This window comes from Hylobates moloch, unplaced genomic scaffold, assembly GCF_009828535.3.
Source record: "Hylobates moloch isolate HMO894 unplaced genomic scaffold, HMol_V3 SCAFFOLD_18, whole genome shotgun sequence".
Taxonomy (NCBI): domain Eukaryota; kingdom Metazoa; phylum Chordata; class Mammalia; order Primates; family Hylobatidae; genus Hylobates; species Hylobates moloch.
Window position 1 is genome coordinate 16,589,390 of NW_026652293.1, and position 13,117 is coordinate 16,602,506.

Below are 13,117 nucleotides of genomic sequence, written 5' to 3' on the forward strand. Positions count from 1 at the left end.
ATCAGAATGAACAATATACAGAATGGGAGAAAATTTTTGCAAACTATGCATCCAACAAAGGTCCTACATCCAGAGTCTATAAGGAAGTTAATCAGTTCAACAAGCAGAAAACAACCCCATTAAAAAGTGGGCAAAAGACATGAACAGACACTTTCTCAAGCAGCCAACAAACATGTAACAAAATGCTCAACATCACTGATCATCAGAGAAATGCAAATCAAAACTACAATGAGATGCCATCTCACACCAGTCAGAAAGAATATTTTTTTAAAGTCAAAAAACAACAGATGCTGGTGAGGCTGAAGATAAAGGAAACACTTACACACTGTTGATGGGAATGTAAATTAGTTCAGCCACTGTGAAAAGCAGTTTGAAGATTTCTCAAGGAACTTAAAACAGAAATACCATTTGATCTAGCAATCCCATTTCTGGGTATATACCCACAGGAAAATAAATCATTCTACAAGAAATACACATGAAATCATATGTTCATTACAGCGCTATTCATAACAGCAAAGACATGGAATCAACCTAGGGTCCCATCAACGTTGGATTGGATAAAGTAAATGTGATACATATACAAGATGGAATACTTTGTAGCCATAAAAACAACAAAATCGCGTCCTTTGCAAGAACATGGATGCAGCTGCAGGCCATTATCCTAAGCGAAATGATGCAGGAAGAGAAAAATCAAATACTGCATGTTCTCACTTATAAGCAGGAGCTAAATATTGGGTACACATAGACATAAAGATGGGAACAATAGACACTGAGGACTATTGTTGAGAAGAAGGGGGTGAAGGGCTGAAAACTACCTATTGGGTGCTATGCTCACTACCTGGGCAATGAGATCATTCATACCTCAAACCTCAGTGTCACACAATATACCCATGTAACATATCTGCACATGTACCCCCAGCGTCTAAAAGTTAAATTTAAAAAAAAAGAAAAATAAATACATACAGTGCAGTAAAATAACAAAAATAAAATCTTATAAAGTCAGCAGCATTTGTCGGTAAAGTCTAAAATGTTTACAGTAGAACAATAATCAAAATGATGAAAGACTTTTCATGAATAAATTAGGTGCCATAAAACAGAAGAAAATAGAAGAAGAGGAAGATTTATAGATAAAAATAGAAGGTACAGTTTTAAAACATATTCACTTTGAGCTGTCTATTCAAAACCAAGTGAAGATCCAGAACATAGTAGGTTCTGGAGATACAATTTCAGAATGTAGGACAGCTGTTCTTACTGGTGGAAACTACTGATGTCATATTAATGTACAAGCATTTGTTTGTTTTACACGTGCTATACAAAAGGTATATTATATGTACACCTGCAATACATCAGATACTAGAGTCATCATCAGTAATTTGCATGTTTAAGACAGGGTCATCACCCTTGTTGAATTAAACTCTGGTGAGCAGATGCAGTCTTGAGGAAAAAAGTACTTTGTCTCCCAGTTCCCTGATATTCAAAATTGATTTAATAAGAGTACTAAGATTTATCTTCAGCTCAGTACCAACTCTATACTATAGATTATTTTATGCACATTATCTCACTTAATACAGCATCTCACAAAGTAGATTAAATTAACCCTATTTGACAATGGTAAAAAAGAGATTGAGAGACCCAAGTTACCTGTTTAATAAGTGCTGCGTTCAGATTCACACCCAACTTGCTTATTCCAATGTTCTTAATTATTGTTATAATGGTATTTATTGTTAATTACATAATTATAAATGTATTATTGTGAAAAATCCCAAATATTAGGATAAATATAAAGAATCTTTGATGAACAACAATCCCACACTCCTCTCCAGAAATAATCCTTTTTTTTTTTTTTTTTTTTTTTTTTTTGAGACGGAGTCTCGCTCTGTCGCCCAGGCTGGAGTGCAGTGGCGCTATCTCGGCTCACTGCAAGCTCCGCCTCCCGGGTTCACGCCATTCTCCTGCCTCAGCCTCTCCGAGTAGCTGGGACTACAGGCGCCCGCCTGTAGAGACGGGGTTTCACCGTGGTCTCGATCTCCTCACCTCGTGATCCGCCCGCCTCAGCCTCCCAAAGTGCTGGGATTACAAGTGTTAGCCACCGTGCCCAGCCAATCATTGCTATTTGTTAATGAATATCGTTTTATACCACTCTATGTTACAGTTTGATAAATACATAGATGATTGATAGATGATGGATAGACGAATAGAGACATAAATATTATTTTGCTTCTTTTTTTTAAATAATGGTATGATACTCTATGTATTATTCTGCAACTTGCTTTTCTCACTCAACAGTGTGTCTTGAAGATTTTGGCATTTAACTCACATACGTTTTAATGCCATGTGGCATTTCACAGTATGCATGTGCTATAGTTTAATAATTTCATTTTTCTGGGCATCAATGTTTCCAATTTACTTTATGCAAACAATGATTAATAAAAAGCATTTTACACACCCGTTTGTTCAAATGCACAAGAGTTTCTCTAGGGTAAATGCTAAAATTTACCTTAGGCAAATACAGAAATTTTGAGGATAAATTTTGAAGCTGGCTATTGGGTATGTAAAGGTATATCATATTATTTATTCTATGTATAGATTTTTAAAAATTAATTACAAAAAACTTGAAATTTTAAATTTGCGTATTTTTCATATTTAGAAAAATTGAGCATCTTTTAGTATTTGCATTTACTCCTCAATGATTTGCTAACTCATATCATATTCACTTTTCGATTAACTCTTTAAAAATTTTTATTTAGAGGCTGGGCGTGGTGGCTCACGCCTGTAATCCCAGCACTTTGGGAGGCCGAGGCGGGTGGATCACGAGGTCAGGAGTTTGAGACCAGCCTGGCCAATATGGTGAAACCCTATCACTATTAAAAATGCAAAAATTAGTTGGGTGTGGTCATGCACACCTGTAGTCCCAGCTACTTGGAAGGCTGAGGCAGAAGCATCTCTTGAACCTGGGAGGTGGAGGTTGCAGTGAGCCAGAATCTCCCCACTGCACTCTAGCCTGGGTGACAGAGCATGAGATTCCGTCTCAAAAAAACAAAAAATTATTTAGTTAGTTGTAGCATTTCCTTATAAAGGTTTGATCTTAATTCTTAGTCTGCTATAAATGTTGAAAATGTTCCTTCTCAATAGGTTCATTTTCTCTTGAAGTTTATAGTTTTTCTTTATCTGTTTGATTTTGAAAATTTTTTATGACTTTTGATTTTTGTGTTATTGAAGAAGGCTTTTTTTTCTCATCAGGCTTACTAACACAGGGGTTCCCATTGGGTTTTATTCCAAATTTTATTTAAAAAAATTAAAATACAGGTATTAAAATTTCTTAAAATTTTGTGACTTTAACCCACATGGAATACATTTTTATGAATGATCTAACTTACAGTTTTAATTTTATTTCTAAATTATAGATTTAACTTTATTTCCAGATGGATAGCCAATGTCCAAACTACAAAATCATGTATGAAACCCATATATATATATAAATTTTTGTTTAATTAAACCTTTGTGATTCCTTTGCCAGCAAACTTAGTTGTTTCTTCTTCTTCCTCTTCTTCTTCTTCTTCTTCCTCCCCCTCCTCCTCCTCCTCCTCTTCCTCCTCTTCTTCTTCTTCCTCTCTCTCTCTCTTTCTTTTTTTAGAGTCTCACTCTGTCACCCAGCCTAGAGTGCAGGCAGTAGCACAATCTCAGCTTGCTGCCACAACAGCCTGAGCTCAAGTGATCCTCCCAGCCTCAGCTTCCGGAGTACCTGGGATTACAGCCAGGCTCCATTGTGCCTGGTTAATTTTTTTTTTTTTTTTTTTTTTTGGAAATCGGGTCTCACTATGTTCCTAGGCTGGTCTTTAACTTCTGGGCTCAGGCGATCCTCCCACCTTGGCCTCCCAAAGTGCTGGGATTGCAGGCATGAGCCACGACACCCGGCCTGAAACTTTCTTTTAAGTGTTTGCCTTCCCTTGTACAGTTTATCTTCCAGATAGTTTTCTAAGCAGTTGGTCTATTTCCTTTCAACAACAACTATTCCAAGTATAATGGGGATTGCATTTATTGTATACGTTAATGAGGGGATAATTTATATCTTTTCAATACTTCTTCTTTCTTTTTTTAACTGTAAGTTCAGGTATACAAGTGCACAAAGTGCAGGTTTGTTACATAGGTACACATATGTCATGGTGGTTTGCTGCACCAGTCAACCCATCACCTAGGTTTTAAGCCCCACATGCATTAGCTATTTGTCCTGATGTTCTCCCTCCCCTTGCCCCCACCCCACTGATAGGCCCCGTGTGTGTTGTTCCCCTCCATGTGTCCATGTGTTCTCATTGTCCAACTCCCACTTGTGAGTGAAAACATGCAGTGTTTGGTTTTCTGTTCCTGCGTTAGTTTGCTGAGGATGATTGCTTAAAGCTTCATCCATGTCCCTGTAAAGGACATGATCTCATTCCTTTTTATGCCTGCATAGTATCCCATGGTGTATATGTGCCACATTTTCTTTATCCAGTCTATCATTGATGGGCATTTGGATTGATTCCATGCCTTTGCTATTGTGAATAGCACTGCAATAAACGTACGTATGCATGTATCTTTAAAACAGAATGCTTTATATTTCATTGGGTATATACCCAGTAATGGGATTGCTGGGTCAAATGGTATTTCTGGTTCTAGATCCTTGAGGAATCATCACACATTGAGGAATCATCCACAATGGTTGAACTAACTTGAATTCCCACCAACAGTGTAAAAGCATTCCTATTTCTCTACAATCTCGCCAGCATCTGTTGTTTCTTGAAAAACTACTATTTGAAGTATAATGGGGATTGCATTTATTGTAAAATTTAATGATGGGATAATTGATACCTTTTCAATATTGATTTTTCAGTATCTGAATAACCTTACAATATTTAACACATACTGAGTCATTCTTATAAGCCAGACACTCTCTAAAACCTTTCTAAGCATTCTTTATTTAATATCTACATAACACTATGAAGCAGGTTCTATTTTTTCTATTTTATAGATGGTAAAAATACAAAGATCCAGTGATTTATCTCAGTTATCACAGCCAATAAGTCACTCTGGAAGAGAAGAGAACGTAGAGTAAGAAAAGGAGAGGGTCAGCAGCCAAACTGATACTTAATAATTGGAGGATAAGAAGCCAGAGATTTAAGAGAAATAACCAGGACATTGTGGTGTCATGGAAGAGATGAAAGAGGGTCAGGAAAGAGAGTGATGAACGGTGGTAATGCTGCGGGAAAGTGAGGTCTGATAAGGACCAATTTGATTTGTCAGGAAGGGGATTTTTAGTGACCTTGGTGACAGAAATATCAATGGAGCATTGGGACAAAATCCAAATGTCAGTTATTTTTATGAGTGAATTGAACATTAGCAAGTAGAGACAGTAAGTGCAAAGTACACTTTCCAAAAGATGGGTTGTGCAGAAAACATGGGATGGGGAGGCAAAGTTTAAGAGGGATATATGGCCCAGTATTTTTTTTAACATGAAATACATGCAAAACAAAGGAAGGAACCAGAAAAACTGAAGGTATGGAAAAGATAAAGATATTTGATGGAGCAAGCTTTCTGAGGAGGAGGTGAGAAAAATGGGATCCATTTGTGTTACAAAAAATCCAATTATACTATTTTAGTTATTTTAAAATGTACAATTAAATTGTTAGCAACTATAGTCACCCTATTGTGTTATCAAATACTAGTTCTTCTTTATTGTTTCTAATTATTTAGAATAAAAGATAATATCAAGTACTTAAATAGAGAGAAGAAGCAGAGAAACGGAAAGGAAGCAAGAGTCACCTACCAGCTTTGATAACAGAGCAAAGCATCCAGCTGAATTGATCCAGGTAAATTCATTTGTAATGCTGCTAAAAAGCACAGTGGCATGATCTTTCCAGCAGCAAAAAGAGTGCTAGTATAGAAGCAGAGCTGGCAGGCTACAGGACTACTTCAAGAATGAGAGCTTTCAGAGTCGAAGGATAAGTAATAGGTGGAGGGCTTATAAGCAATGCCTAGAGACAGTGGGAACTGAGGCAACTAATGAGGAAAGTTATGAACAGACATGGAAAAAATAAGATTTCATTGGATTAGCGGTATTTATGTGGTAGAGAAACAGATGAAATGAGACTGGGCTTGAATTCAGACAGTGGGATATTGAAGTCTGTAAATATAAAAGAAAGAACTGATTAGGCTTGGTCTAGGCTAAATTGGAACCAAGGCGGAGATTGCAAGAAAACAGACTTCTGCGTAGCCTAAGAAAACTATATAACAAATAGCTATTTAATAAAGTTCACCTCCACAAGTAGGTATTCAAGTAGATGAGGACCAATTGAGTGAGAGACCTGTGATGGTTAATTGTATGTGTCAACTTGACCTGGCTAAGAGATGCCCAGATAGCTTGTAAAACATTATTTCTGGGTGTGTAATGGGAATGTTTCCAAAAGAGATTACCATTTGAATCAGTAGGCTGAGTAAAGAAGATCTGCCCTCTCCAAAGTGGGCGGGCATCATCCAATCCTTTGGGAACCCAAACAGAACAAAAAGGTGGAAGAAGGGCAATTTTGCTCTTTCTTCTTGAGCTGGGACATTTCTTTTCTCCTTCCCTCAGACAATAGTTCTTAGGCCGTTGGACTCTGGGACTTACTCCGGCGGCACCCCCCAGTTGTCAGGCCTTTGGACTTGGACCGAGAGTTACATCATTAGCTCCCCTGGTTCTCAGATCTTTAGACTCAGGCTGAATTACACCACTTTGGCTTTTCTGGTTCTCCAGCTTGCAGATGGCATATCATGGGAGTGAAAGCGAGACAATTTCCCTAATAAATTACACACACACACACACACACACACACACACACACACAAATCCTATAGGTTCTGTTTCTTTGTAGAATTCTGACTAATATAGGACTAAATATATCTTTTTCCCTAAAGACTTCTAAGACACCCTCCAAGTTTTTAATACTATATTCTGTGAGCTAGAGAGAAGTAGAATAAAGGAGAAAAATCGATTTTCTGCTGTTCAGAGAAAGTAAAAAATTATGTAAAACATTTCCTCAAAAGATTTAGAATTTCATTCCATGTAGCTTTACTCCACTTGGAGCCCTTCTGCTCAGTGGGCATTTAAAAAAAGCAGGAATACAGATTTACACATATTAAATTTTAAGAAATGTCTTAAACATATAAGTATATATATCAAATAAAGAGTTGTATATTTGAATCTGGAACTCATGAGACTTCTCTGAGTTAGATATATAAATTGACATAATGAGGTACATTAAGCCATTTGGAGAGATAATAACACTTAGTGGCTAAGAGGAGATTATTTATAAAAAAATAATAATAAAGGAAGCAACAAGGACTAATCCGTGTGGCTCACCTACCTCAGTAAATCTAAAAGAACAAGACCAAGAACAAGCAGCCAGTGAATAGAAGGAGAATCTAGAAAAGATGGTTTCCTAAAAGACCAAATAAGTATTGCTCTAAGAACAGAGTGATTAACTGAGTCATCTACTACTAAGTCAAAGAAGATGATGACTGAGGGCTGGTTGTTAGTTTGGTGACATGGAGGTCACTGATGACCTTGACAAGAGAAATTTCAATGTGTTCAAGAGAAAATGCAAGGAGAAATAAGTGCAGATTGAAAATGCAAGGGATATGGGTATATACATACATATATAATACATATTGTAGTGTGTGTATATATATATATATATAATGTTCTATATTATTATAGAACATTTGAATTTGAATGCTGTTGGGAATGGCCCAGTAGATAGGAAAAGTTGTGACACCTTTCTACTCTCCTACTATCCTATAGAAAGTTAAGAAAAGGAGTTTGTTTCATAATCTATGTTTTTAGAACTTAATCCACATCCGTTCTAGATACTCATGAAGTATTAGACTGAATCACTCATTAAATTTGCTTTATTACCCCTAGCTCCAACACTTCAGGTGTTGGTAATGGTTTTGTTTTGAAAATGGAGTGTGTGTTAAGTATAGGTCTGTCACTTTTCTTTGCACATTTGAGCAATTGATTGACAGGCAGAAGAGTCCTTTTTTCTCCAAAACAGGCATTATGTGCCAGTAATCAAGATGCATTCAACTGTGGGCTCCTTCTTATAATTACTAATGCTCATTTCCAACTAGGATGTGAACAGTTGAAAGATGCTGACTTGATAAATATTTTCCATGGCTAGATTCACATCGAAGAATTTAGAGTTCTTGGACTGCAAGTAACAAATTACCTTAAGAAAATAAAGAATTTATTGGCAGGATACCCAGTGCAGCATAGAACAGATGAGAATTCAAGAGAATAGATATGAATAGAATGGAACTATGGTGGTGTGGAGTCAAGACAATAAGCATCACACATAATTTCATAAGGAAAATACCATTCAAATGAGTGAATTTTAATTTTTTTCCTATTTTTCCATCAAAGTCCAGGAAGAGAGAGTCAGAGTAGCCTACCTAGGGTAGGGCAGTGCACCTTGATTTGCAGTACAGTATTTTAAAACTACACTCAATGGAAAAGTATAACTCCCCAAAAGGAATATAGCACACTGCTATCAAATGAAAGAGAAATGGATGCAGGCAACCAAAAGGAGGAAATACCATGAGAGGCCTCAGCCAAAAAGTTTAATTAAGAATCCATGACAGGCTTGAGTGTCCTTACCATGCTTTTAAATTTAAAAACAACAACAACAAAATCCAGTGAGTGAAGTCATTGTACATGGTGGCACATGAAAAAAATTAGACCCTGTTGAAGACAAGATCCGTCACAAAATCACTGACTACTTTAAAAATGTGCATATATGTGTTACTGAGGTTTTCAAACATTGAATTGGTGTATCCTTCTAGAATTATAGAGGTAACACAAATATTATAAATTCTAGAAGTCGCATAAGATAAAGCAATTATTTGATTAGCTTACTGGCATATATAAACTTACTTTATTCAAACCCTATAATTGCCTTCAGAAATTATTATATTTCATTTAAAGACAGATAAAAGTGTTCTTTAAAAAACTGATTTGGAGTTCTGGAAGCAGCCCCAGTTCTAGTTAATTTATGTTCCTACTCAGAAATTAAGACAGCTGAAGCTTTTTTGCTTCTCCTCATTCAATTATCACCACTACAGTAGAAGTAGAAATAGCAACAGAGCCTGACATTCAGGTAAGAGAGACGATATGAAAAAAACATATTCTGTTCACGTCATAAATCACGGTGACACTACTAAGAAAAGAATATGAACAATTCTGAGTAGTTCTCATCAGTGACATCAATATTAATTTCAAAAACCCTTTGTAGACTGAAACCTTTAGCTCCCTATAGTATTTTTTCTTGTATCTTGCTATAAATAATGATTGCACAGATTCTGTGTGAGTATCACTCATGACAAGGAATGGCCAAAAAAGTACAAAGGGATTCACGTGCTGACCCTTTACTTCGGAGAACTTGGGTTGCCTTCCCAGGCAAATAATCACAAGGCACACAAGTCTGAAGAATCTCCAGGAAGCTTTCTATCAAATACAATTGCGGTGGCTTTCTTCCCATGAACTACACTTATATCTATAAATAAATGTATCTAGCCTCTCTGTAAAGAAGGAGAAGAGATGTATGGATTAGGAGGATGAGGAGGTAGAGAATGGAGGCCCAGAGTTTGGATCAATAGCTGCCTGAAGCATTTTCACCATTAGCATCCCTAGGACATTTGCTCTGGGAATATTTATTTGCCGATGTGTTTATTACAAAAACAAACAAACAAACACAAACCTCTCAAAATATCAGATCTAGATTTTTTTTTTTATCTCACTTGGCTTACTTAGAGGTGGTAATCGAAGCTATCAGCACAAAAGCTGTTATTTCCTTAAAACCTTGATAGTTTTTGGCAAATGAAACTATAAGCTTAAAAATTCAAACCCATTAAGAAAAAAATTCAAAACAAAGAAATCTTAGAGAAATTTTTCTTTATCAAATGATTCTTTGCTTTGCAAAAGGGTAAACCCATATATTATATTATGTACTTTCCAAAAATAATCTGTATTTTTTAAATCTTCCCTAAAAAGCAGATTTTTGGTAAAGTATGGCTGATGTAAACATTCATGTGTAGTTTCTTTGTTGTAGCATTAAAAATCATTTGTGAAGCACAAAATATATACCAGGTTTGGAGAGAACAAATGTGAATTAATTCAATCTCTTACATCAACAGTTTATATTAAAATTGGTATAGACAACCATGAACAAAGTGGATTATAACATAATGATATACTGTGTTAAAAAATGTTCAAAGTGCTATGAAAGCATGAATGAGACAGTGATTAATTCTTCCTAAAAGTTCAGAGACAACTTCATAAAATAAGTGCCATTTTAAATGGACTTTTAAAGAGTAAGTAAGAATAAGTATGCCAAGTAGGAAAGTGTGATAAAGAAATTCAAGGCCCAGGAGAAAAGAGAATATACTTATTTGCAGAATCAGCAAATAATTGGGATTGCCTTGACTAAGGAATGCTGAGAGAGAAGTAATGAACGGTATGTCTGAAAGAGTAGACTATGGCAGATTTTGTGAATGGAAATGTCATGCCAAAAAGTTTAGAGAGTCAACAAACGATTGTAAAGAGGGGAGTTATGATGGTTAATTTTATGTGTCAATTTTACTAGACTAACAGATGTCCAGATAGCTGGTAAAGCATACTTTCTGGATGTGTCTGTGAAGGTGTTTACAGAGGGATTAGCATTTGAATTGATAATCTGAGTAAAGATCTGCCTTCACCAATGTGAATGAGCATCATCCAATCCATTGAGAACCCAAACAGAACAAGACAGATGTAACGGCGAATTTGTTCCGTCTGGACTGGGACATCCATCTTCTCCTGCCCTCAGACATCGGAGCTCCTGGTTCTCCGGCCTTCGGACTCAAGCTCAATTACCGCACTGGCTTTCCTGTTTCTCCAGCTTGTAGTATGCAGTTCATAGGACTTCTCATCCTTCATAATCACATGAGCCAATTCCCATAATAAGTTTTATTTTATATATATGTGTGTGTGTGTGTGTGTGTGTGTAAAATAAACACACATATATATATTACACACACACACATATATATATATATAATCTATTGGCTTTTTTCTGTAGAGCCCTTACTGATATAGGAATGATATAATCAGGTTAGTGATTTAAGTTTAAGAATGATAATTCTAGCTTAGTATGAGGGATAAAATGGAATCACTAGAATAATAGGGATTATAGTCATACAAGGCATGAAGGGGGAATAGAGAATGCACTGTGGTTTGCAAGACCAACTCTAAATAGCCACCTATTTCGAGACCTGAAAGCTAAGAATGGAATAGGTTTTATGTTTCAAATGGTTAAAAAAAATCAAATGATATTCTATGACATGCAAAAATTATATAAAATTCAAGTTTCTGTGTCCATAAAGTTTTACTGGAGCACAGCTATGTTCATTTGTATACATATTATCTATGATTGCATTCATACTACAATTGAGTAGAGACCATAGGGCCCACAAAGCCTAAAATATTTACTACCTAGAACTTTACCAAAAAAGATTGCTGACCCCTAATTTAGGGTATGAACAAAACTGTGGATGGCTAGATCTAATATGAGTTATAGTCAGAAAGGTCCTACTACCATAAGTAAAAAGCATAACCTAAAAATATTAATGGCTACAGATATTAACCTAGTTCAATTTCTGGTAACTAACAGAGATCCCAAATAAAGAAAAATATAACTACAATATTGGACAAACTGACAATAAGCAGATAATCTCTCCTTCTTCTACTTAACACCACATTACCAAGTGAAATTATTTAAAACACACACACACCCTCCACATACACATGCATGTGTGCACAAACACATAAAAAATTTGGAAAGCCCATATTGCACTGAAAACTTGAGAAAGGAACAAGCTCTATAGAAAAAAATTTAAGGAATTTCTGACAGATATAGTGTCATAAATAAAAGATTAAGGGAAGCCAGGGAGGATCAATATGTAATTCCCATTCTAAGGAAAGTGGTTTCATTTGCCATGACAAAAGTAGAAGAGATATTTTGAGGAATAGGGATTAAAAGCTCAAGCTTTGATGTCAGCCAGTCCTGAGCTTTAATGCTATCATTGTAACTTCATTCATTAAATAAATACTTAATAAATACCAACTGTATTCCATGCAATTACATGATATACAAGCTTAAAATCTCTGAACCTGTTTCTCAAGCCCATTTCTTAAATAGTACCTTACAGGTCTACTGTGAAAATCAAATAACAACCACCACCACTACCACCATTAAAACAAAGACAACAACAACCAAAACACTTCTATAGTGCTTATTATGTGCTCAGCATTGCTTTAAGTATTTTATATATTAATTTATTTGAATTATAGCACCATTTTACAGATAAGGAAACCAAAATACAGAGAAGTTAAGCAAATTGAACAATTTTCACAGCTTGTGGGGGAAGACCTGTGATTGGAAATCAGATACTCTGTATTCAGAGTTCATGCTCTTAACCACTGTGTTTTATTATCTCTCCAAATAAGATAAAGTATGGAAAGTATCATGATGTCTGTGTTTCTGTTGTTCAATAAAAAATGGCTATAACTAAATTTTAAGGAAATCACTTAAAACTTCAATATAAAGTAAGGACTACCAAGTGGGCAGAATGGAAGACAGATGGAAATTATTTCATTTTTAAAACCTTTTTGCAGATTAATGACTTTCAGAAGAAGCTCTTCCAGGAGACACAAGGGAAAGAAAAACCATACCATACAAAAACCACATGGCAAGGAAACAGGGCTTCTTCTGACTGAGGTGCAGCTCCTCCCTGAGGCAGTAAGCTACTCTCCTAGGAAGGATGTCAGACAGAGCCACACATGTGTCCACAATGAAGGTTAGATACAAAAGTAAATTAGACAGGAAAGCTAATGGCAGGTACTATAATACCAACAAACACAGGCTTGAACAGAGAAAATATTCCTTTGCTGTAACTACATAAGCCCCCTCTCTATGCCCCTAATGCTGCTGAATCATTGAGCTGGTATAACGTATATCAACCTCCAATGTAATGTAATGTAATGTAATGTAATGTAATGTAATGTAATGTAA